The sequence below is a fragment of the Eurosta solidaginis genome, unplaced genomic scaffold (assembly GCF_040869045.1).
Source record: "Eurosta solidaginis isolate ZX-2024a unplaced genomic scaffold, ASM4086904v1 ctg00001045.1, whole genome shotgun sequence".
Taxonomy (NCBI): domain Eukaryota; kingdom Metazoa; phylum Arthropoda; class Insecta; order Diptera; family Tephritidae; genus Eurosta; species Eurosta solidaginis.
The window spans coordinates 284,023-290,022 of NW_027136887.1; positions in this window are offsets into that span (position 1 = coordinate 284,023).

Genomic DNA, 6,000 nt, shown 5'->3' on the forward strand with positions numbered 1-6,000 from the left:
TTAAAATTAAAGTTAAAGTTAACGTTAAAGTTAAAGTTAAAATTAAAGTTAAAGTTAAAGTTAAAGTTAAAGTTAAAGTTAAAGTTAAAGTTAAAGTTAAAGTTAAAGTTGAAGTTAAAGTTAAAGTTAAAGTTAAAGTTAAAGTTAAAGCGAAAGTTAAAGTTAAAAATTAAGTTAAAGTTAAAGTGAAAGTTAAAGTTAAAGTTGAAGTTAAAGTTAAAGTTAAAGTTAAAGTTAAAGTTAAAGTTAAAGTTAAAGTTAAAGTTAAAGTTAAAGCCAAAGTTAAAGTTAAAGTTAAAGTTAAAGCTAAAGTTAAAGTTAAAGTTGTTAAAGTTAAAGTTAAAGTTAAATTTAAAGTTAAAGTTAAAGTTAAAGTTAACGTTAAAATTAAAGTTAAAGTTAAAGTTAAAGTTAAAGTTAAAGTTAAAGTTAAAGCCAAAGTTAAAGTTAAAGTTAAAGTTAAAGTTAAAGCTAAAGTTAAAGTTAAAGTTGTTAAAGTTAAAGTTAAATTTAAAGTTAAAGTTAAAGCTAAAGTTAAAGTTAAAGTTGTTAAAGTTAAAGTTAAAGTTAAAGTTAAAATTAAAGTTAAAGTTAAAGTTAACGTTAAAGTGAAAGTTAAAGTTAAAGTTAAAGTTAAAGTTAACGTTAAAGTGAAAGTGAAAGTTAAAGTTAAAGTTAAAGTTAAAGTTAAAGTTAAAGTTAAAGTTAAAATTAGAGTTAAAGTTAAAGTTAACGTTAAAGTTAAAGTTAAAGTTAAAGTTGAAGTTAAAGTTAAAGTTAAAGTTAAAGTTAAAGTTAAAGTTAAAGTTAAAGTTAAAGTTAAAGTTAAAGTTAAAGTTAAAGTTAAAGTTAAAATTAAAGTTAAAGTTAAAGTTAACGTTAAAGTGAAAGTTAAAGTTAAAGTTAAATTTAAAGTTAAAATTAAAGTTAAAGTTAAAGTTAAAGTTAAAGTTAAAGTTAAAGTTAAAGTTAAAGTTAAAATTAAAGTTAAAGTTAACGTTAAAGTGAAAGTTAAAGTTAAAGTTAAAGTTAAAGTTAAAGTTAAAGTTAAAGTTAAAGTTAAAATTAAAGTTAAAGTTAAAGTTAACGTTAAAGTTAAAGTTAAAGTTAAAGTTAAAGTTAAAGTTAAAATTAAAGTTAAATTTAAAGTTAAAGTTAAAGTTAAAGTTAAAGTTAAAGTTAAAGTTAAAGTTAAAGTTAAAGTTAAAATTAAAGTTAAAATTAAAGTTAACGTTAAAGTTAAAGTTAAAGTTAAATTTAAAGTTAAAGTTAAAGTTAAAGTTAAAGTTAAAGTTAAAGTTAAAATTAAAGTTAAAGTTAAAGTTAACGTTAAAGTTAAAGTTAAAGTTAAAGTTAAAATTAAAGTTAAATTTAAAGTTAAAGTTAAAGTTAAAGTTAAAGTTAAAGTTAAAGTTAAAGTGAAAGTTAAAGTTAAAGTTAAAATTAAAGTTAAAGTTAAAGTTAACGTTAAAATTAAAGTTAAAGTTAAAGTTAAAGTTAAAGTTAAAGTTAAAGTTAACGTTAAAGTTAAAGTTAAAGTTAAAGTTAAAGTTAAAGTTAACGTTAAAGTGAAAGTTAAAGTTAAAGTTAAAGTTAAAGTTAAAGTTAAAATTAAAGTTAAAGTTAAAGTTAACGTTAAAGTTAAAGTTAAAGTTAAAGTTAAAGTTAAAGTTAAAGTTAAAGTTAAAATTAAAGTTAAATTTAAAGTTAAAGTTAAAGTTAAAGTTAAAGTTAAAATTAAAGTTAAAATTAAAGTTAAAGTTAAAGTTAACGTTAAAGTTAAAGTTAAAGTTAAAGTTAAAGTTAAAGTTAAAGTTAACGTTAAAGTTAAAGTTAAAGTTAAAGTTAACGTTAAAGTGAAAGTTAAAGTTAAAGTTAAAGTTAAAGTTAAAGTTAAAATTAAAGTTAAAGTTAAAGTTAACGTTAAAGTTAAAGTTAAAGTTAAAGTTAAAATTAAAGTTAAATTTAAAGTTAAAGTTAAAGTTAAAGTTAAAATTAAAGTTAAAGTTAAAGTTAACGTTAAAGTTAAAGTTAAAGTTAAAGTTAAAGTTAAAGTTAAAGTTAACGTTAAAGTGAAAGTTAAAGTTAAAGTTAAAGTTAAAGTTAAAATTAAAGTTAAAGTTAAAGTTAACGTTAAAGTTAAAGTTAAAGTTAAAGTTAAAGTTAAAGTTAAAGTTAAAGTTAAAGTTAAAGTTAAAGTTAAAGTTAAAGATAAAGTTAACGTTAAAGTTAAAGTTAAAGTTAAAGTTAAAATTAAAGTTAAAGTTAAAGTTAACGTTAAAGTTAAAGTTAAAGTTAAAGTTAAAGTTAAAGTTAAAGTTAAAGTTAAAGTTAAAGTTAAAGTTAAAGTTAAAGTTAAAGTTAAAGTTAAAGTTAAAGTAATTTAAAGTTAAAGTTAACGTTAAAGTTAAAGTTAAAGTTAAAGTTAAAGTTAAAGTTAAAGTTAAAGTTAAAGTTAAAGTTAAAGTTAAAGTTAACGTTAAAGTGAAAGTGAAAGTTAAAGTTAAAGTTAAAGTTAAAGTTAAAGTTAAAGTTAAAATTAAAGTTAAAGTTAAAGTTAAAGTTAACGTTAAAGTTAAAGTTAAAGTTAAAGTTAAAGTTAAAATTAAAGTTAAAGTTAAAGTTAAAATTAAAGTTAAAGTTAAAGTTAAATTTAAAGTTAAAGTTAAAGTTAAAGTTAAAGTTAAAATTAAAGTTAAAGTTAAAGTTAACGTTAAAGTTAAAATTAAAGTTAAAGTTAAAGTTAACGTTAAAGTTAAAGTTAAAGTTAAAGTTAAAGTTAAATTTAAAGTTAAAGTTAAAGTTAAAGTTAAAGTTAAAGTTAAAGTTAAAGTTAAAATTAAAGTTAAAGTTAAAGTTAACGTTAAAGTGAAAGTTGAAGTTAAAGTTAAAGTTAAAGTTAAAGTTAAAGTTAAAGTTAAAGTTAAAGTTAAAGTTAAAGTTAAAGTTAAAGTTAAAGTTAACGTTAAAGTTAAAGCCAAAGTTAAAGTTAAAGTTAAAGTTAAAGTTAAAGTTAAAATTAAAGTTAAAGTTAAAGTTAAAGTTAAAGTTAAAGTTAAAGTTAAAGTTAACGTTAAAGTTAAAGCCAAAGTTAAAGTTAAAGTTAAAGTTAAAGCTAAAGTTAAAGTTAAAGTTGTTAAAGTTAAAGTTAAATTTAAAGTTAAAGTTAAAGTGAAAGTTAAAGTTAACGGTAAAGTTAAAGTTAAAGTTGTTAAAGTTAAAGTTAAAGTTAAATTTAAAGTTAAAGTCAAAGTTAAAGTTAAAGTTAAAGTTAACGTTAAAGTTAAAGTTAAAGTTAAAGTTAAAGTTAAAGTTAAAGTTAAAGTTAAAGTTAAAGCTAAAGTTAAAGTTAAAGTTAAATTTAAAGTTAAAGTTAAAGTCACAGTTAAAGTTAAAGTTAAAGTTAAAGTTGAAGTTAAAGCTAAAGTTAAAGTTAAAGTTAAAGTTAAAGTTAAAGTTAAAGTTAAAGTTAACTTTAAATTTAAATTTAAAGTTAAAGTTAAAGTTAAAGTTAAAGTTAAAGTTAAAGTTACAATTAAAGTTAAAGTTAAAGTTAAAGTTAAAGTTAAAGTTAAAGTTAAAGTGAATGTACAAAGTTAAAGCGAAAGTTAAAGTTAAAGTTAAAATTAAAGTTAAAGTTAACGTTAAAATTAAAGTTAAAGTTAAAGTTAAAGCGAAAGTTAAAGTTAAAGTTAAAGTTAAAAATAAAGTTAAAGTTAAAGTTAAAGTTAAAGTTAAAATTAAAGTTAAAGTTAAAGTTAACGTTAAAGTGAAAGTTAAAGTTAAAGTTAAAGTTAAAGTTAACGTTAAAGTGAAAGTGAAAGTTAAAGTTAAAGTTAAAGTTAAAGTTAAAATTAAAGTTAAAGTTAACGTTAAAGTTAAAGTTAAAGTTAAAGTTAAAGTTAAAGTTAAAGTTAAAGTTAAAGCCAAAGTTAAAGTTAAAGTTAAAGTTAAAGCTAAAGTTAAAGTTAAAGTTGTTAAAGTTAAAGTTAAAGTTAAATTTAAAGTTAAAGTTAAAGTTAAAGTTAACGTTAAAATTAAAGTTAAAGTTAAAGTTAAAGTTAAAGTTAAAGTTAAAGTTAAAGCCAAAGTTAAAGTTAAAGTTAAAGTTAAAGTTAAAGCTAAAGTTAAAGTTAAAGTTGTTAAAGTTAAAGTTAAATTTAAAGTTAAAGTTAAAGCTAAAGTTAAAGTTAAAGTTGTTAAAGTTAAAGTTAAAGTTAAAGTTAAAATTAAAGTTAAAGTTAAAGTTAACGTTAAAGTGAAAGTTAAAGTTAAAGTTAAAGTTAAAGTTAACGTTAAAGTGAAAGTGAAAGTTAAAGTTAAAGTTAAAGTTAAAGTTAAAGTTAAAGTTAAAATTAGAGTTAAAGTTAAAGTTAACGTTAAAGTTAAAGTTAAAGTTAAAGTTGAAGTTAAAGTTAAAGTTAAAGTTAAAGTTAAAGTTAAAGTTAAAGTTAAAGTTAAAGTTAAAGTTAAAGTTAAAGTTAAAATTAAAGTTAAAGTTAAAGTTAACGTTAAAGTGAAAGTTAAAGTTAAAGTTAAATTTAAAGTTAAAATTAAAGTTAAAGTTAAAGTTAAAGTTAAAGTTAAAGTTAAAGTTAAAGTTAAAGTTAAAATTAAAGTTAAAGTTAACGTTAAAGTGAAAGTTAAAGTTAAAGTTAAAGTTAAAGTTAAAGTTAAAGTTAAAGTTAAAGTTAAAATTAAAGTTAAAGTTAAAGTTAACGTTAAAGTTAAAGTTAAAGTTAAAGTTAAAGTTAAAGTTAAAATTAAAGTTAAATTTAAAGTTAAAGTTAAAGTTAAAGTTAAAGTTAAAGTTAAAGTTAAAGTTAAAGTTAAAATTAAAGTTAAAATTAAAGTTAACGTTAAAGTTAAAGTTAAAGTTAAATTTAAAGTTAAAGTTAAAGTTAAAGTTAAAGTTAAAGTTAAAGTTAAAATTAAAGTTAAAGTTAAAGTTAACGTTAAAGTTAAAGTTAAAGTTAAAGTTAAAATTAAAGTTAAATTTAAAGTTAAAGTTAAAGTTAAAGTTAAAGTTAAAGTTAAAGTTAAAGTGAAAGTTAAAGTTAAAGTTAAAATTAAAGTTAAAGTTAAAGTTAACGTTAAAATTAAAGTTAAAGTTAAAGTTAAAGTTAAAGTTAAAGTTAAAGTTAACGTTAAAGTTAAAGTTAAAGTTAAAGTTAAAGTTAAAGTTAACGTTAAAGTGAAAGTTAAAGTTAAAGTTAAAGTTAAAGTTAAAGTTAAAATTAAAGTTAAAGTTAAAGTTAACGTTAAAGTTAAAGTTAAAGTTAAAGTTAAAGTTAAAGTTAAAGTTAAAGTTAAAATTAAAGTTAAATTTAAAGTTAAAGTTAAAGTTAAAGTTAAAGTTAAAATTAAAGTTAAAATTAAAGTTAAAGTTAAAGTTAACGTTAAAGTTAAAGTTAAAGTTAAAGTTAAAGTTAAAGTTAAAGTTAACGTTAAAGTTAAAGTTAAAGTTAAAGTTAACGTTAAAGTGAAAGTTAAAGTTAAAGTTAAAGTTAAAGTTAAAGTTAAAATTAAAGTTAAAGTTAAAGTTAACGTTAAAGTTAAAGTTAAAGTTAAAGTTAAAGTTAAAATTAAAGTTAAATTTAAAGTTAAAGTTAAAGTTAAAGTTAAAATTAAAGTTAAAGTTAAAGTTAACGTTAAAGTTAAAGTTAAAGTTAAAGTTAAAGTTAAAGTTAAAGTTAACGTTAAAGTGAAAGTTAAAGTTAAAGTTAAAGTTAAAGTTAAAATTAAAGTTAAAGTTAAAGTTAACGTTAAAGTTAAAGTTAAAGTTAAAGTTAAAGTTAAAGTTAAAGTTAAAGTTAAAGTTAAAGTTAAAGTTAAAGTTAAAGATAAAGTTAACGTTAAAGTTAAAGTTAAAGTTAAAGTTAAAATTAAAGTTAAAGTTAAAGTTAACGTTAAAGTTAAAGTTAAAGTTAAAGTTAAAGTTAAAGTTAAAGTTAAAGTTAAAGTTAAAGTTAAAGTTAAAGTTAAAGTTAAAGTTAAAGT